A 21,507-nucleotide genomic window follows, 5' to 3' on the forward strand; every position below is an offset into this window, starting at 1 on the left:
ACACATGTAGTTGCATCTGTTCCCATTGAACAACAAAGTAGATTTCATGGTCGAAAAAGCACATAGAGGTAAGAAATGAATCGAACCATAGACGCTAAGCTACTATCCTTTCATTCTAAGATTGGTTCAACTGGAAACTGAAAATGAATAATCCTAGTTCTACAATCAACTGAGGCATAACACGAATGTAACCAATCCATGCCTAGAATGACATCAAAGTCTACCAGTTTTAATTCTACAACATCTGCTGAGGTTATTTTTTGGGAAGGTGTGACATGACGATTTTTGTGTACCTGTCTAGCTATAACTGGGTCAATGGCTGGAGTAGAGACCGAGAATGGTTCTGAGAGTGTTTCTGAAATAAGACTAAACTTTCCTGTTATATATGGAGTTACAAAGCAAAGAGTAGCCCCTGTATCAAACAAAATATAAAAATCGAGATTAAAGACTCATAATGTACCAGTGACTACATCACAAGAATCTTCCTGATCTTTGCAAGCCTTAAGAGCATACAATCTGTTCTGGCACTGATCGCCACTTGTACCAGATGAGTTACCTTGCTAAGTCGGGTGGCCTGCTAATGCTGCTGAAGTTGTAGATTGAGTTCTACTAGCATTGCCTTCTTAACCCTGTTTAGAAGGACAATCCCTCAACTTGTGGCCAAACTGACCACACCCAAAGCATTCTTCCTTTCTTGCATAACACTCGCCCGGATGGTTCTCACTACACTTAGGGCAAATTGGGTAGGTTTTGGTACCTGGAACACTTCCCATTTACTTAGAGCCTGATGCCCTACCTTTCTTATCATAATTGTTCTTGGAGGTCGGAACACTAGCTGATGAAGGGGCTGGAGTTGAAACTTCTGCTGACACTGCGAGCGACTTCCACCACCCAATTTTCGTTGAGAATAATCATAATTCCTAGTCCTAGCCTTCTTGTTCTCCTTTAATTGTTCCCTAAGCTTATCACCCTCAACTTGCTAAGCATGAGTCATAAGCCTAGCAATGTTCATATCTCCCAATAATATATCATTTCTGCACTCTATATTCTCTAAATATGAAACTCATACAAGAACTTATTCATCTCATCTCTTGAATCAACAACCATATGAGGATCATACCAAGAGAGTTGGGTAAACTTGAGCCCATACTCGTGGACCATCATATTAACTTGTCTCAGGTTAATAATTCCTGATCTTTTGCCTCTCTTAAATCTCTTTGAAAGAACTTGTCTAGAAGGTTTCGCTGAAGCAATCCTAAGTAATAGAAGCGGCATTTGTACCCCTGTTCTCTTTCCATTGCCACATATTTCAGCTAGTAAGATATGAACTCAACCCAAACATTTCCAGTGACCTGCATGACCTCAAATATCTTCTTGATCTTATCTAGGAAATTTTGGGGATCTCAACTTGTCTATGATCCTAAGAACTTAGGCGGATTCATCCTAACAAAGTCACGGACCCTCACTTCCGCTGATCCACCATTTGCATTCACAAGATCTTGAACCCGCTAAATGTTCTGGTTTGCCACTCTCTAAGACAACATCTGGATGACATTCCTAAATTAATCATTTGAAACGTCTTGATCTGGGACTGGAGGAGCTAGATTTGTGTACCTCATATTAGCTCTATGAGGAGACATGATCACTGAAACATAGAACATCAAATGATAATGGAATTACATCATACCTTACACACAATAGGAGCAACAAGAAAATGAAGATTTTTCCTAAAATACTTTGTACCCTCCCTATCATTAGCTGTGATGCACTTCACACACATGAACGGACTCTACTTAGTGTGACTTTTCAGACATCCTAGGACACTTAAACCTAGTTCTTTGATACGAGTTTGTCAAGCCCCGAGCTACCTAAGACACGGACACGGGACCTACTATCATAACTAACTCCAAATTAACCTTGCTGGCATAATCATGAGCATACTAATGATAAACTGAGAAATAAGACTGTTGTATAAGCTAATAATAAGTAAATCTGAAATAATAGGAAATACCCATATACTAAATTGAGTATATAAAATCCGAGAGTTTCAATACAAAAAAAATATCAAACGCAAAAGACGAAGTTGAATCTATGTCTCAATTAAGCCTTTAAATTGACTAGAAATGTTGGGACATGCCCAACTAGATCTAGCAAAATTAAAATTAAAGACTAAAAGTGATAAAGATAAACATGTCACTAGTCCTCAAAGAATAAGGACTCAACACAACTGTTGTTAAACTGAAGTTCTGGAACTGATCTGAGTGTGATTCGTATGTTGAGAACCTAAACCTACATGACGAAAAGATGTAACACAGAGTGTGCATCAGTAATTGAAGGGTACAAATCATTTAGGATAAAATAAGGCTGAAATATCATATAACTAAACAAAACAATAAAGCAATGATATAATCTTAAAATGATATAGATATTGAATATTGAACTAATTGAATAAGATGATCAATTTATAAAATCTGAAACTAAATAATGAATGTACTGATAATTGGTCAATGCAATAGAATTTGATTGAATTTTGGGAGCTACTAATAACTAGTAATAAAACCACATAAGCTAAATGTGGAGTATGATTTATACACCCCATCGAGAGGACCCAATAACCCGGCCAGAGGTGTAGAGGGATGCTAGTGTGATCACTAAAATGATCCCACATAGGGGACATACAACCTACGTACCTGGTAGTTATGGAACTTTATGGGGGACTGACCCTTGCCTAACTAGGTATTATGCTACTCCCCATAGATTAAGTGGTGAACGCATTATGACTGGAATTCTATAACACTGAATAACTCAAAAATGAACATGCAAACTAAGAAGGCAACAATTAGTTTGGTAATGATGCATTGATAACTATTGAGACCTAACTTTTGTAATTCAAAAACTAAATAAATACATAGACAGGGTTTTGAAATTCATTCAATAAACTTATTTATAACATGCTAAACTAATTTGTATCATTTATATAAGTAATTCATGATAATCTTCTGAAATTCTAGAAACCCTAGGTTTGTTCCTAATAATGGAATCAAGAAACTGACTGAATTCTAGGGTCCTAATGGATAAAAGGAATCCACTAGTGAAATCGCACATACTTGTTGATAAATTACATGGAGAAATCTTTCGATTTCGGGGCTAGAACTGATGGATCCTTGTTGCATTCTTGCACTAAAGTTCTTGACCTCTTTTCTCCTCTTACGCAATAAGTTTCTAAGTTTCGATGAATGAATTGACTTAGGTAAGTTCTAGTTATGTTTCTAGGATAAAACTAAACAAAATCGCGTAATTTAGGAGTCCAACACATAAGGAAAAGACCAAAATACCCCTGACTTCAAATTTGCTAAAGTGACCTACAGACTTATCAAAGATCCATCGATGGATCCACGGTCCGTCCTGTCAATCCGTCAATGACATCAAAAACTAGGTTCTGAGGGTCTCGACCTAAAAAATGACCAAATATCGCTCGATGGATCCACAATCCGTCAAGTCCATTTGTCGATCAACTTTAGAGATCACGTTCTGAAGGCCTTGACCTAAGGATTGATCGACGATCCGTCGGTAGATCCACGATCCATCATGTCAGCTCATAGGTCATGCCTTAGAATGGTTTTCATCTAAATTTCTTGGATGGTTGCAGATGCAAACCACAGACCATCAGCATGGGCCGTGGGTGGCAATTGTGGGTTGCACTTGAAACTTATGGAAATTTTCATTCAGTTTCTATTTTCCGATGCAAAGTGTTACATTCCCATTATTTTCCCCTTCTTTACGAACCTCATAAAATCCTTTGTGGGTGAAACCTTCAAATACACCAAATTATCCTCCTCAAACTCTAAGTCTTTTCTCCTAACATCGATATAGAATTTCTAAAAAATCTGCGTTGTTTCAACCTGCCTTGAATAGTCTTAACGTTCTCCATGGATTGATGAACCAAGTCTTTTCCTATCAACCCACCCTCACCAACTTCAAATCATCCAATATAAGATCTACATCTTTTTCCGTAAATAACATCATATGGAGGTATCTCGATGCTAGAGTGATAAATGTTCTTGGAAGCAAACTCGACAAGAGGTATCTGAGCATCTCAATTAACCTGAAATATATTGCACACACACTCAACATATCCTCTAAAGTCTCAATTGTACGCTCTACTTGACCATCAATATGAGGATGGAAAGAAGTTCTCAAATTTACCTTCGAACCCAAACTTTTCTGGAAACAATTTCCAAATTGTGTGGTGAATTACGCACCTTTATATGAAATAATGGACAATATGCCAAATCTAATCATGATGCATGTGAGACCAAGGTAAAACAATAAAGTGATCAATAATAATCATCTCCAACTTCCATTTCGGATGTTCTATGTTATGAGCGATACCACTGGCCTCTTATGATTTACCTTGACTTTTTTACAATTTGGGCACTTAAGAATGAACTATACAACACTTCTATTCATACTATTCAATCAATAGACGTCTCTCAAGTCTCGATATATCTTTGTGGAACCCGGATGGATAAAATATCTGGAGCTATGAGCTTTCTCCATGACTCTCCCTTGGAGTTCATCGACCCTTGGTACAACCAATATACCTTAATACCTCTATACTCCATTTACTCTTGTTCAAAATCTATCACTTTTGGCTTATGAACATTTGCCTTCAACTCAAGAAAAAGAGGGTCTTGGTCTTGTTTCTCTTTCAATTAAGATACTAGTGATGATTTAGCCCCATTCATCACCCCACGTCGCCTTCATTTGAATCCATTAACTAGACTCCTAATCGTGGAAGTTTGTGCATATCTTTGGGGAACTCTTTCTTGTCTTCCTCAACATGGGAAGTACTGTCAATAGACAACCTGCTCAATGCATCATAAACAATATTAGCCTAACCTAGGTTATAGAGAATACTTATGTCATAATCCTTGAGTAAATCTAACTACCTCCTCTATTTGTAAGCTCTTTCTGACGTAACACATACTGAAGACTCGTTGGATTGGTGAACAGATCAATATAAACACCATAAGAATAGTGGCGCCATATTTTCAGAGCGAATACTACAAGAGACAACTCTAGATCGTGTGTTGGTTAATTCATCTCGTGAATCTTAAGATGTCTCAAGGAATAATACATAACTTAGCATTTGTGCATCAGTACAAAACCGAATCCGACTCTGCATGCTTTCCAATAATCAACAATGCCTTACGTACCTTTTGTTCAGGTCAACACTGGGCACTAGTCGGCCTAGTTTTCAATTCCTGAAAGCTTTTGTCACAAGCTTTAGACCGTCAAAACTTAGCTATTTTTAGTCAACTTGGTCGACGATGATGAATAGATGAAAATCCCTCGACAAGCCTCATATAACAGCCAGCCGATTCCAAGGAACTCTTAAATCAGTTGAAGATATGGCTTAGGACAATTCATATTGCCTCGATCTTTTGAGTACTGACTCAAATTCAATCACCTAAAACAATGTGGCCTAAGAACGCCACTGACTCAAGACAAAACTCACTATCCTTGAGAGTTTGAAGAACTACTCTGAGTGACTAGCATATCCTCATGATTCCTTTGATAAATAAGATTGTCATTGATAAACACGATAACTAACATATCTAGAGAAGTCTTTAGTAGTCTTTTCTAAAAGATCCATGAACGTTGCAAGAGAATTAGTTAGGACAAAAGACATATTAAAAAACTCATAATGACCATAGGAGGTCCTTATATCTTTCTTAGGGATGTCATTTTCTCTTACTCTCAACTGATGATAGTCTATAAAAATTTAAGGAGAAAAATATTTCTTCCTCACAAATAAGACCAGAACGCCCCAAAGTGAAACAGTTGGTTCAATGAAACATCTCTGAAGAAGGTATTTCAACTGCTCTTCTAACTCTTTTAACTCAGTTCAAGCCATTATATATGGAAGAATAGAGATAGGACGAGTATCAGGAAAGACATATATGCTGGATTCTATTTCTCTCTCAAAATTAATATTGAGAAGATCATATGGGAAGACCTCTGGAACTCACTCATAACTGGAACTGACTGAATACGTGGCATCATAACACTAGAGTCATTAACTCATGCTAAGTGACAGATGCACCCGTTTGGAAATTAAATTTCATGCCTTAAGGTGTGAAATAAAATGAACTTTAGGTAGTGTTGATCTACTCTTCAACTCTATAGCTGACTCTCTAAGGAATCAAACTTAACCACTCGAGTTATACACTCAACTAAGACATATTAGGCATGAAGCCAATCATAACTAGAATAAATTAAAATGTACCATGTCTAACTTGAATAAGTTAGCCATGACATCCTTTTAATAGATGAAAATGGTACAATCACGATGAACTCTCACATCTAAAATAGACTCAACAACAGGTGTAGAAACACTGAGCGGCTCAAAAAGTTTATCGTAATTCATAGCAACATAAGGTGTCAGAAAAGATAAACTCGCACCTAGATCTTGCAACGCATAAGTACCAAAAGTAAAGACTTTTATCAAACAGTCACAACATTTGGCAAATTATCTTCCTCTTGGCAGCTTGTGATAACATACATATGGTTTTATCCTGCGCCTATACTGAAGTAGCTCTTCTAGGTGAAACTCTGTCTAGTGGAGTCATTATAGAAGATTGGTCTTTATTTCCCTCTGTTAAAACCTCCCTACCTATTCTTTGGACACTCTCTCATGAAGTGTCCATTCTAAACAAACTTTAATGAACTAGTGGAGCCCTCACAACACACTCCTAGGTGGTTTTTTTCATACTTAGCACATGTATCATGCCTGATTTGTTCCACACGACCTTGAGACTGTGCAGGTCTACCTCTGAAGTTCTGTAAATATAAATCTAGAGATCACATGTCTTCCTTGGTGCAGTCGCACTAGAAGATGATGGATCAGGTCAATTTGGCTTGTGTTGAAAGGATGACCGGTTAGCATTGCTCTTTTTCTGCCCGAACTCATTTCATGTTGTCTTTGACTTCATATTTTTGGAAATTTCCTCTATCTTTCAGGTTATCTTTCTCAACCTGTTACATGTGGATCATAAATCTTGCTATGTCCATATATCCTATCAACATAGATTCCTTACATTTTTTGCTTGACAAATGAGACAACCCAGAAACAAACAAGCTCATCCTTCACCTCATATCAACAACCATCTCCAGAGCATAGAAGGGAAGTTGGGTGAATTGTAGGTTAAACTAATGCACCCTCATGGATTCCCACTTAATAGTGAGGAGTTATCTGAACTTTGCCTCTATTATCTTAAGGGGAAAGAAACACCTATGAAGGCCTCTTCGAACACAATCCAAATCTCAATTGGTTCACTCTTAGCTCTACAATTCCATTAGTCATACCATACTCTAGAAACAACCTTCAGTTTGTATGCAACTAGTTCTACCTGCTATGCATCAATAATATGCTTAACCTTAAAAACCTTCAGTAATTGTTCCACAATGTTTTTTAGATACTCAGTGACACTTTAAATGTTGAATTCTAAAGGATTCGTCTTTAAGAACACACGAATCTTGGATGTATCAGCCACATCCTATTGATTTCCTCTCTGATAACTAGATTGGTTGTCCACCACTTGACTCAACATTCGGATAAAATCCCAGAACCTAGCATTAGTGTCCTCTCATGGGGGTCGAACCCCTAGATCTTCAACATTCCTAATAGCAGGATGACCTCGGTTTTCTCTTCGTGAAGGCATGATCTGAAAGATATACATAAGCACGAGTCAGGAGGTAACTTTATAGAGATGAACTCTATCACATGAAAAGACTATGAAAGAGTTAAGATAGTTCCTAAATGTCGCAGACTTCTTCTTATTGACATGGCACACTTCACACTGATAACTAAGCCTTTATAGATACAACTTCATGCAAACGCTAGAAATCTTGAACTTTGTGCTCTGATACAAAGTTGGTCACTCCCTGAGCCTATACCTTAGGGATGATCGGCACTCAAGAACCATTGCTGTCCTAAAGAAAATCTTTGGACTGACTCAAATCTCATCGTAAGACATAATCAACATAAAATAATCTAACTAAATTCAGAATATTGTAGAAATAAAACATCTACTACCAAAATATTCAACTCAAGTCTAGAAGCATTTATATTGGAAAATGAAAGGACTCATGAACTAGTACTGTTTATCTATCTATGAAGCCTCTACTAACTGAGATGGACATTGGGACAAGACCCACGACATCATAATAACAATACTAGAATGATAAAACATAAATGAGGGACCGTCTATTAGAAAGGAGACTCACCAAATAAATCTAGAACTTGTATGGATCAACGAAGTGCTGGATGATGATCAAGATAACCTGTATCTACATCAAAAATTTATACTGGACAAATGGTGCCAGTACATTGAATGTATGAGTATGTAAAAGGAAATCTAAAACATGACATGAGCTTAACTGGAACTGAACAAAACATACTCAGCTCATCTCAACTCAAAGGTACTCCACTTAAAAATACTCAAATCATTTCTATAGAAAAGCAAAAATAGGGATGCATTAGAAAGAATGCTTTTTAAAAAGTAGATAACAACTCAATGTATTTAATTATATACAATAATAACTCAGTTTGTATTTAAAGATAAGAAAATAATTGTGTTTACGAGATTCTCTAACTGACAACTAGCACAATGATCTATGTGATGATACAACGTCTCACCCACGATGCAAGAACTATCCTATACCTTTCTGGGGTAAAAACTCCCCAACTAAGTGGCCACTAAGCTATGCCTAAAAATAATGAGGAATCATGTAAAAAATATGACCCTTTCTACCAATGTTGACTTACATGGTTTTTGGGGGTTGTGAGTTCTCTGAACTCTTCCCCATATTGGTGTTCAATACTAATCCCAAAATATAACTTAGTTCATATGTTTAAGTAACAAAATTTCCTTATCATCAACTTTGAGATTATTACTCAAAAGGTTACTCTTAAAGGAGATAGTACTTAATACTCCTTTTGAACTCTTTTAGAAATCGTTGTTTCATCTCTTTTGAAATTTAAAAAAATTTACTCTTGCAATTACTTAGTTCACATACATTTATTTTAAAAAATGAAGCTCAACCCTGCTCTTTCTCAAACCCAATTACTTAAGTCTTAAACAAAGTTTGAAGGTTGTAAAATACTTCTCAAAATGACTGAAAAGATCTCTCAAGACCTTACTCTTAACTCTATATGAATTTGAATTATGGATTCAAGGGTTATGATTCATGTTATGAATGATCCTTGGTGATTAAATGAGTTCTAGATAGTTAATAATAAGAAGCGCGACGCGGAGATGAATTAAAATATTTGGTCGCAAAATAATTTTCGACATCGTGGAGTATGTGTTATCTCTGCAATGCAAAGAAAGAGATACCTTTGTACGCAGCAAGCCCTAGCACCTATTATCTGTCCGATGTTTTCTTTCTCTCTCAAAATCGATTCAACTCATACCCACTGAAATTCCAAGGTAAAAAAATCCTAGATTCTTATAACCCAAAACAATTTCAATGAAACTCACTGATGAACGATATGTTAACTCAACTCATTAACGAAATCATTTCTTCAAGAACTCAACAAAACATCAAAATTCACGAATTGAGAACAACACTTCAACAACACTCCTCAAGAACTTAATTTCTCAATATTTTTGGATGAATTTGGTTGTAAAATATGATTTGCATGTGGGTGAACGAACCCAACACTATGAAAACCTACATACCTCGACTTGGTGAAACATTCCCTAGATTCACAAGAGATCTCATTGGTTTTTCCTTTTCTCCTCCTTTCCTCTTCTTGAAGTTCTCTCAAAAATCCTAAGCATAAATTAGGATTGTAAAATTTACCAAAATTAGATTAAACCCCAAAATATTGGTTAAAGTCAATTTAAATATGATGGATAAGGAAAAGACCAAAATACTTCTCACTTATTGGGATAACTTTCTGTAACACCCTAGGATATTTTCTAACTAAGACTCGAACCATCCTTCATAGTGAGTGAAATTCTTGCAAGGGATCTAAAATTTCTTGAGTTTTAACGTTACTAGATGTAGCACCTTAGGTTCCAAGAAGAACCACAGAGAAAAGCATTCAAGTCATTCCTAAGTTCTTTTATGTTTTTGGTCAACTTCAAATGACTATAACTTTTAGTACAAAATGATTTAAGTCATTTATAAGATATTAAATTAAAGCACTTTAAGTCCTATTTCAAACGCCACCAACTTTGATCAATTATGAGCTTTGAGTCAAAAGTTATGATGAATTCACTAATGTCGCGCAAACCTGCCAGTAGCTTCGCGATGCGGAGCCAATACGGACTTCACTACCCAATGAAAAATAATTCCGACTTCCAACTCATTTTAACTACTTCTTTAGGGGTATTTAGTCATAAAATTCCTTAGAAGGTCAGTTAAATTTCTCTAAATGTGTAGAAAATCCATTTTCCCAAATCAAACCCTCTCTTCCCTCCAAAAGATTCTACGCTCAAGAAATTAAGGAAAATCTAAGGCAAAGATTCTTCTTTCCAGATTTTCCTTCAAGTTCTTCAAGAAGATGATTCTTTCATGTATGTAAGATTCCACAGTGTTCGATTTGTCTACCTACATGCCAATCATGTTAATTTCAGCTTTACATTCGTTTTAAAAGTTGAAGCTTTGATGTTCTTGATATGTATTCTTGAATCTTCTTTTGTTCTTAAATATGTCTGCAATCGATGAGTTCTTAAGCTTATTATGTCAATTTATAGAGATTTTAGAGTTAAATTCTAGTGTACATGTGTTGGGTATATGAATCTAAAGAGATATTGAGCAATAAAATTAATTTAGATGATTTTGAGGTTAGAAAATGAAGAAGGATAAAGTCGTGCGTGATCTGGCACGCAAGTCTGCGTAGAGGACTTTCTCCCCATGTGTACAAAAGTTTTCTCCACATCGCGTTTAGGACTCTAACTCCTCTGTCTCAAAATTTAATTTCACGAGTAAGTATTTAAAACATGTCCGCGTCGCGGACTTGTTCCTAGACGGTGACTTCGTGACCTTTTCTCATTATTAGCTATCGAAAAATAATCCTAAACATCACGAGATATTTCTTACCACAAATCACAACGTTGAATTCATAAATCACATTCAAGGTAGAGTTAAGAGTTAAGTATTATGAATTCATTCAAACATTTTAAGAGAGTCTCTTTGAGCCCTTTTCAGGAGTCTTCTACAACTTGTAGTATTTAGTTTCAAGGCTCGAGTAAGTGAGTAAGAGGATGAGTAAAAAGTGTCCATGAGTATACTTTTTCATTACGATATCTTTCATATAATGAACTAGAACTCTTGAATTCATAATTCCCAATCAAGAGAGATTAAGAGTGGAGTTCAAGAAAGACTTTGGGTCAATTGTGAATCCTTTGAGATCAACTATTGATTTGAGATACGGTTCGAGGAAGTAAGTAAGAGAATGAGAAGAGTTGTATGTTACTTCCAAGTATTTATGTTCCAAGTATTTATGTAGACCTTTGAGTGGAGTACGTAATGCCCATAAATTCCGCATGGACTCCACAAATTTGTGTATCATGGAGATGAGTAGTATCTTCAAGTTCTAAATCTTGAGTATTGTGTTCCTTATTCCCTTAGAGATTGTACTTCTAATCATGGGACTAATACATGTTTCCATGAATCCGTTGAGTTGAGTAGTTCATGCCCATAATTCTGCATAAACCCTATGATTCAAACAATATTGAGATTACAAGTGTGTTTGAGTCATCGAGTTGACTAGTTCAAGATCATCATTCCGCATGAACCCTCCAACTTGAAAATCATGAAATCATCCATAAACATGATATAACTAACCTTGAATCCATAATTAAATTCAAGGAAAACTCATAGCAAAGTTAAGAGTCAAGCCTAGAAGTTAATAACAAGTGAAGTGAAGTTACCAAAGATCTCAAGGGTCTTTTAAAAACGTTTTAAATTTGTTTTAAGACTAGAAGTTTCAAGTTAAACTATGTGTAAGGAGTTGAGTTCACTTCTCAAAAATCTATAGGGAACTAAGTATTCCCAAAGAATTTATAAATATTTCACATTTAAGATAAGAGGAGACTGAGATTTCCAAAAGAGTTTTGAGAAAGAACAGGAAATATCGATTCCAAGAGAGTTTTTAAGATAAGTGCTGAGTAATAATCTTAACCCAAAGAAACAAGTTTGTTTTAAAAAAAATAAGAGCTAAGCATATTTTGGGAGTAATATTGAGCACCATATAAGGATGCGAGTTCATATGAACTGAACTCTCCATAAAACCATGTATCCATCATGGGTAGTAAAAAATCATACTCTTTAGATGAATCCTTAAGTTAAGCTAGTGGATCCACTAAGTTAAGTAAGGTCCTATGTCGATGACAAGTATAGGATGTTCCTTGGCAATGTGAGATAAAAAGATGTACCATCACTTAGGCTCATAGTTGTGGTTGTCAATTAGAGAATCTCTCAAAAAAAATATTACTTCATTATATAACTAAAGTTGAGTTTGTTATTGCATTTTCTTTAACGAACTAAGTTTCTTTTTTTTTACCGTTTTATAAAACTTTCCATATGTTGCATCTTTTATTATTTCATCATCCTTGAGTATCATGAACTGAGTATTTTAAGTTGAGTATCTAATCTCTGAGTTGAGTGTATTTTATCCTTGAGTACTTCTAAGTTGAGTAAGTTTTAGTAGTTTCTAGTATCCTTGAGTTGAGTAAGTTTGAAAAGAGGCAAGTATGTTTTCATTTTTATCAATTTCAAACTTATGTTTATGTTCTAGAATTCCACTTACATGCTCGTACATTCTGTGTACTAAACCATTTGATACATCCGAAGGTTCGAGTTAGCTATGGTGAGACTCCTTTCTTTCGGAGGATTTCGTTTACTTTTCAGTTTAATAAGGATGTCATGGTTCTTGTGGCGACTTCTATCTTTATCAGTTAGGGGCTTCATCATTAGTCAGTATAATTGAGAAGTCTGTATTATTCATTTGTACTATTAAATGTTTTAATGACTAAAGTTACCTATTTCTAGCAAGTTGAATATGTTATAATATTAAGAATTTTTTCTTTTGAGTTAAAGTTTTGCATTTCAGTTTCATGGATTTTTTTTTGTTTTAAGCTTTTGCATGTTTATGTTAGTCTTCTGCTTGTAGTCAGCGAGGATGAGGCTTTGATTGGGGACTAGCAATGGTTCTTGAGTGCCGATCACGTCCAGGGTGTCGACTTAGGTCGTGACATTTTCCTTAACAAAACAAACGGGCATATATATCTCTCATACCAACTCAAAATATAGCAAACTTAGTTGCATTGTAAATAAGATTCCAAGACCTTTCATTTAATATCTTATAGGTTACCTAAATTATCCTCTACTGAATGTTATGGTCATTTGAAGTTGCCCAAAAACTCACAACTACATAACTTGCAAAATTTAAGATTTTGCTATTTCAAATTTACTTCTCTCTAAATTTAGCTCTTTCTAAGGCGTGATATTTCAACTTCTCTCTCTAACTATTATTCAAGACATTAGAATTTTTGAACTCTCTCTATTCTCTCTTTCTGGATAGTTATAATTTCACCTAAATTTGGCCTAAAATAAATGTGTGACCCATTGGGCGACAATATTCAGGCTCTCCGACAACAAAGGGCGGATCACTTACTGGTCTTTAGGTTGCCTTTCTCTTTCTCTAGGCTTCAGGTGTTTGAACCTCAATTAGTGAGCTTGTTCGAGTCTTCTGTTCACATTATCTCCTAGTACCACATTTATTCACCTTCCAACTCTTTAATTTTTCTCCTTGTACTGTTTCCTCCAGCGATGGTTAACATGTTCACATTTCTCATTCAACTAGTCGCCTTTCCATTTTGAGGTCACTACTTACTTAAATTAATTCAAGTATTGTGACTGTAAAGTTGTGCAAGATCGTACTCATTGTTACAATATTACCCTCCATCTACCTAATAAGTATAATCCGTTAGATATAAGTGTATTTTTTAGGCAAAAGTTTCAAGTCAAGGGTATTTTGAGGCCCAAAGGTGAATAGAGGGTAGCATTTTACCAAATCAAATAGTTGAGGGGCATTTTAGGCCCTTTTCTGTTGAATCAAATAACTCATAAGAAGATTTAAAATTAATAATTAAATAATGAAAGGAATCCATTTGTGAATTACCACATACTTTAATGATCAAAGCCCTAAAAATTCAATAAGAATTACATATTTAAGATTGAACCCTTGTTAATCACCTTGAATATCTTAAGAGAATTTTGGAGATTAAGACTTGAGGGATTTGAAGATAGTTTTTGTGAATGAGTGGGATAGGTTAGGTTTTGAAGAGTACAAATACGTAGAGGGGTAGTTATATCAAAAAATGGAGTAGTTTAGGGATCAGTTGGGTAGGAAAATATCAAAACACCTTTGATAAAAATTTACCGAAAGACCCCATGATTCTTACCTACGGTTCGTAAGACTTTCTATGGACTGTACTGGTCAATGGTGGATATAACTACTGAAACACAAAATTGAGTCAACTCTCCACGAATCTTGTCTACTAGTTATCAACCACTTCACGGTCCATAGACCTCTTCCGTAGGACCCAAATAAAGGTTCAAAATTTTAGCAAGTCTAGATCATTTCTACGAGTACCTCCTACGGCATATAGGACACCTTATGAGTCGTCATGTTCACTGATACGCTCAAACTTACTTCTCAAATAAGAAGTAAGGCGGTCGTGTCAAGTAAATAACCCAACTAGTGAGGTAGGGATCGTTCCCACGAGGAAAATAGTCTAGACTTAACTTCAACCTGTTATTATTATTGTTTGCTCAATGACTTCCTTGGAAAGTAAAAACAATAAAAGGGGGGTTTCTATTTCTAAATGAATGAGAATAACTAACTCAATTGAAAGAGACATTAACAACTTTGAATGTTGGATTTTAATCAATTAATCAAAGTAACTAAGGTTTACGTGTTCCCCACTGGTTCATAACTTGATAATTCTAACTATAACAATTCTTTTCTAGTATCCTGCATGCAAAGTGATAAGTTATGTATTTCTAAATCTTTGGTCCAGCATCTAGAAAATCTCACTCCGCACCTTGGTCCGGCTACGTGTGTTACTATCCTAACCCTTAACTTTACCTCATATTAAGCATCGTATTCAATATTTGACTAAGTTATTACCTCGTACAATTCAATACTAGCCTATTAGATAGTATATACTAAATCTATGTTGATAATTCTTTTCCTATTATCTACCTCCTTGGTCCGGCAAGTAGCATTAAGGCGAGTTCTAACGTTGGCCATCCGTTAAAAAGACTTCTAAGCGAAATAATTATTAATACATGCAAGACACCATTCTAGAATTGTTATTTTAGTTAGGTTGTATCTCATTATTTGCCTATGGTTCCCACAACCCTAGTTATGGAGTTTAGTTACTCATAGTCATAATCACAATATTCAAATATATTAAATAAGAATTCATGTACTTACTTCAATGAGAAAGAGTAAAATACGAGAGTTTGCTTGGTTAATCACCAAAAATCACCAACAATCAATGATAATCAAAAGTCTAACAATACAATGTTTACTAATACGGTGTCAAACAATACGGAGTCTAACAATGATCCAGAGTCTAACCCCAAAAATGAGGTTTTTCGAACTATTTATAAAAAATAAAAAACCTTATTAAACAAGGACTCTATTTGCTAGAAATCTGCCAAAACGTGGCTGGGTCGACGTACCTCGCGACGGATCGTCATGGTCATGACGGACCGTCATAGACTCCTTTGTCCCATACTTGTGCATTTTCTTCTGCTGCTCTTCTTTATTACCATCGACGGCAAGTATGACAGACCATCATAGGCACAACGGTCCGTAGAGGGTCTTCGTTCCAAAACACTTCAACTCTTGGAATATGGGTACTGGGATTACATCTCTGAACTTCACGACGAACCTGCAGGACGGACCGTCATAGACACGATGGACCGTCACAAGCTTCGTAACCCTACACTTGGTCAGACTTCCCCATATTCCTTCAGCAGCTGCACTACGCTGCCATCTACGAACCGTCACAACCACGATGGACCTTCATAAGCTCTGTAGGTGGTCTCTTCTGCATTTTTTCTCTCAAAATCTCCGCATTCAGCTTTGGACGGATTTCCTGCAAAATAAAAAGAAACTTATATAAACATTAGTACAAAAAGGCTTTTGGACACACTAAACTTAAAGAAATGTATTAATAATACCGTGAAACCACGGTATATCAACACCCTCAACTTAAAGTCATTGTTTGGCCTCAAGCGACGCACTATGACTCAATACAAAATCTTTGTACAATAGTATCCATGTTTTATCCTTTGCAATCATTTGGCTATCAATCCCGATTAATCTCATCAAATCTATGCATGCTATCACTATTAGGCTTGAATTATGTGGGATCGGAACATGACACAGACTCACTATGCACTAACACCTATCCTCTTTAATTTCTCACCGAGGTGCTAACAATTCCGGTATTGCAACTAGTGTCCTCACTTTAAAACAAAATCCTCCCCTTTCACATAATGATTTCAGTTTGAGTATAAGAATTACTTTCAAACACTCGCTCTCAGAACAAAGTCACACTCATTCATACCGATTGCCATAAGCTTGCCCTTATTTTCACTGTCTTAAGTTCTCTATACAACCCTTAGGATCACGATAGGACTTCTTTTAGCTAGTAACATAGGCTCAGGGTAAGGCAGGGTATATTTAGGTATAATTTATTGACTTTTTGCCCTCCTTGACATATCGGCTAAACCTTCCACTTTCTATCATTTTATCTAGCCCAGTTTCTCATATTCTTTCACCTTGCTATTTTCTCTTCTTTCTTCATTTGTGCAAGTGACTCTCTTCTTTTCTTAGTTGTATTTCTTGTATATTTTTCTTTTTCTTTACTTTTTTTTCAACGAATTCTTGAGTCACTTTACTTTTGTTCTTTCTCTCTCTTTGTTCTTTAAACCCCACTTTCTAGAGCATTCCTCATAATAGCCACCCTCAAACCCATGGCATTGCCATGAGTCTGTAACAATACCCAAAGTTGGGTCAGGGCTATAACGAAGGTTGTTTAATGCATTAGCCACCCTCAAATTATGCTTTTGGCATAAGCTGAGGTGCACATGTCCATGGAGGGACCAGGGCCAACACATTGTTCCCAGAAAAGATCAGTTGGGGTGAAAAAGAAAGGTCAAATTTAAGCTCAGATCATTTGGATCAAAGAAGGATAAATTTCATTTGGTTTCTTTTATTTAGGCTAGAAATTGGCTATATTGAATAGGGCCTATGATCCTTTCCTAATTTTCTATTATAGCTCACTTTTAGCAGGACTAACCAGGCAAGTTATAGCTCAGTACCAATAGTGGACTATTAAAATTTTCCTCACACTCACTTGACATCTAATCACTATACCAGATTATCAGACACCTAGTTCGAATTTTAGACTTAGGGTAATGCAATGGTGTACCTCTATGTCATGCTTAGGGCCACACAATTATCAGTTACTATGCCTAGTCATGCATCATTTTCCAGTTTATCAGGATATCATTTTAGCCATCATGCTCCAGAATTAAACTATGTACAAAATATATAAACATGCCGGTTCAACATAAAAAGTAATCAGTCTTTTGGGGAAAAAGAACACAGGCAAGAAAACCCCTAAAGAGGATAGTGAATTGGGCTACTCAGACTTCACCCTAACACTCACTTTCCATTTACCCCACCCCAACAAAAAAACATGCAATTGTCCCCAATGCATAAAAATTTAAATACTAGAGTGGTAGGTGAAGTAAACCTGTGGCACAAAGCGCCGTCTATCAGCAAGCTGGGGGGTCCGGTTCCCCGGAACCCACGTCCTCGGCAATTTGGACACCCTCAGTGGTGTCCTCAGTAACAACCGCACCATTAGTAGTGACTCCTGTTATCTCCACAGTGGGGGAGCTAGACGCCCCAGCCGCTAACTCTGATGCTCTCATCTGGTGCGCCTCCTCCTCAACAAGTGAGGCTCTCCTCGCAGCCTCCATCTCTCGGTGCTCCTTCTTCCGTGCTTGCGCCTCGTCCTATGCTCGAACCATGCGCCTCTTGGCATGCTCTCGAGGAGGAGGTGTGGAATCTTTGTAGTGGCAAATAGGGCCGCTGGCACTGTGTCCTCAACAGGCTCAACACAGGGGACTCAGACTCCGACACCCTAGCCTCTAAGATCGTGTTGATATCTGCACGAAAACTGTCAACTGCAGCCTGAAGAGTCGACATATCCACTGGAGGGGTTTATAGGGCTAGCACCCTCAACTCAAAGGCGTCCAAGTGCTGGTGAACATCGGTGATCTTCCGCTCTGTATACTGGACCATTTTCCGCTCTATGCGCTCTTCTGACTCTGAAATAGACTTCTGCATCCATGGATGGATATGATGCAGAAGTGTAGCCATTTGCGCCTCTAATTTTTGGACCCTAGCAAGTGGGACCAGCGCCGGTAGAGGGGCTGTGCGAGAGGAACTCGGGGCAGTGCTACTACCCGGGATAGACTCGACGTGGGTAGTGTCAGTGGACGCCGCCTGTGTAGCTGCGCGGGCCTGGGCTACCGTATTGAAAGGTCATCAGCAAGTGGGGGAAGCTCTAGGCGGGGCCCTCTGCGTGGAGCCAACTCATTGGCCTCATCTCTGATGAGGCCGACGTCAACAGTGCCCTGCGGAGTCTTGAGCTAATCTACGTGCCATATAGGCACACCTGCGGACCTGCAGAGAGAAAAGATCATGCACGGGGAAGGGTAAGTAGTAGTGACCTTGAAAGCCCTCTCGTGCATGACTGCCTGTAGAAGCCACGCAAAATCAACCTCGAACCCAGCAATCATCACCGCAATCAACACTGCTCGATCCCATGTAATGATATCATCAACAACTGTGGGGGAAAGGCAGTGACGGACAATCAGCCACAAAAACTTCGCCGTGAAAGTGAGGTTGGCCTTCTTGATGGCCCCCTTTGGCTCCGTTACCTACTCGGCACCCTCTCCATCAACTGACAGGTGCAGGGCCATCCACCTCTTGGTGGTCTCTCTCAGTGATGGCTCGCGCAGGAACTGGCCATCTTTAACTATCTGCAGCCGGTAGTCAAACTCGGTAGTGAGAGGGGTCCGAGTAGCATCAACACCCTCGCCGTATAGAAACCGGCGGATGGAAGGCAGGGAAATGACAACCTGTACACCCCGTACTCGGACCTGCTCCAGTGGGGCCTTTTTAGCAGGTGCAGCCCGCCTATCTATCTGTGATCGGAGAGTCGCTATGTAGGATGCGTAGAACTCTCGGACCATTTCTTCACTGTAACGTCCCAACGGACGTGCTGTCCACTCCAAGCGATGCCTGGTGAAAAGATTTTGGATCTCAGGCATCGTCGGGAGACTCCCTGTAAGGACCCGCCGCTCCAAGGTGAGTGTTCAAGTCATCACTCCTTTATCAGTCAAGAACTTGGCGTCAGAGTAGACTTGAAATTGCCCGTCGACACACCATCTGTTGGCTGGTCAGTGGCTAGGGTGGGGACCTGAGCTGGTGAACCTGATGTGGCTTCCAAACTGTCATCCTCATCAGACGAGGCCGACGCTGCAGCGGTAGCGGGTGCAGGAACCTCAGTAGAGTCGGAGGCTTCTTCTGACCACAATACTCCTAAGGAGCCAGACGCTCCGACTTCATTTGTGGCTGACCTAGAGGGTGTGCCGGTCAGTGTGCGCTCTTCATCACACTCAGAGGCAGTGACTACGTCGGACGCCACCTTTTTGGGTGTGGCTCTGGGAGCATGTGCATCACGAGAAGGGGTGGAAGTGCCTGGGGGCACATACTCGGGGTCACGCTCATCATCCGAGCCAATGACCATGTGGGCAGACGGGGCGACAAACTTCGATCGCCCGCGTGCGTAGATTCGGTCTTGCTTGGGTGCCATAGTAGATAGTACCTGTAAAGGATCAATATTAGTATGAGAAGTGACAAACAAGACAAGCAAAACCACAAAAACAATTAAAATAGTATTTCATTACTATGGTAACAAGGACACACGACGGGCCTGGTGACGGCTCGTCGTGACTATGACGGACTGTCATGGGGTCCGTCGTGTTTTACTTATACTACGAATATATGGAGAACCCTGAAGGAGAGTCTCTGACTAGTATGAAGGTATGTGCAGGACGGACCGTCACAGGTAGGACGGTCAGTCGTAGGACACTTGAAAAAAATATGGAGACCCTTAGGAAAGGGGTCTCTGACCGTCATGACGGTCATGCAGGGCGTACCGTCATGGGTTTAACGGTCCGTCACATGTGTCCGTTGAAGGACACTTAGAAAAAGTGAGAGACCCTCAGAAACAGGGTCTCTAAAAACCAGAACGGTTGTGCAGGACAGAACATCGTGAAGAGGACGATCCGTCACATGTGTCCGTTGGGGGACACTTAGAAAAAAATGAGAGACCCTTAGAAACAGGGTCTCTGACAACCAGAACGGTTGTGCAGGAACGAAGGTCTGTCACATATGTCCATTGGAACAGGGTGATAGGGCTTTTGGAACGAACCCTACGACGTTCCATCGTGGGTACGAGGGTCTGTCATCGGCGTCTCGTTCTGTATATCAGTGACAGAACTGGGAGTACCCCATGCATCCCCGATGAACCTTGGTCAAACTTGCAGTGTTTTGGACCTACATTTGTCTAACCCAACTACCGAGGAAACTAGCAATGCAAAAGCACCTATGTCTAGGGTTGTAAACACGGAAATTTTGAACATTTTAAACCTAGGTTCGACAGAATCTTATAAAAGAGACAAACTTATGACGAAGAACTAAGATAATACAAAATGAGTAGAAATTAGAGACACATACCTTAGAATTGGAGAAAAACAAGATGGGTAAGTACTCGATGACCAAGAAAACACCCACAACAGCAACTCCGACTAGTAGATGATAAATTCTAGGGCTTTGGAGAATTTTTGGTGAACAATGATCGAGGGAGAGAATGTGGAAGTTGAAAAGAGAGGGAAATGGGAGTTAAAATGAAGGAATGGGGTGAAATGAGGGGTTGGGGTCTGTCTCAGTTGTGACGATCCGTCGTTGGGTTCGTCGTGTGTGCCCTAGTTTGAAAATAATAGAATAACGTACCTGGTATGACGGAGGCATACGACGGTCCATCACACGCGCAAACGGTCCGTCGATGTATCCGTCAGTGGCTGCTGCAGAGTAATTTTCTGCAGAATTTCCTGGTGATGTGCCTGCAAATTTAAAAACCCATTAGTAGAAAAATGCTACCATTACTAAAAAGACTATAAGTATTAGGTTGCCTCCCAACAAGCGCCTGATTTAATGTTGCGGCATGACTAGGGACATTTGATTACTCAGCCTTCATCAAGATGGTTTGCCTCTATTACTTTATTCCCTGATGCTTTATGCCCAAAATAGAGTTTTATTCGTTC

Source organism: Solanum lycopersicum, chromosome 5 (assembly GCF_036512215.1).
Source record: "Solanum lycopersicum chromosome 5, SLM_r2.1".
Classification (NCBI taxonomy): domain Eukaryota; kingdom Viridiplantae; phylum Streptophyta; class Magnoliopsida; order Solanales; family Solanaceae; genus Solanum; species Solanum lycopersicum.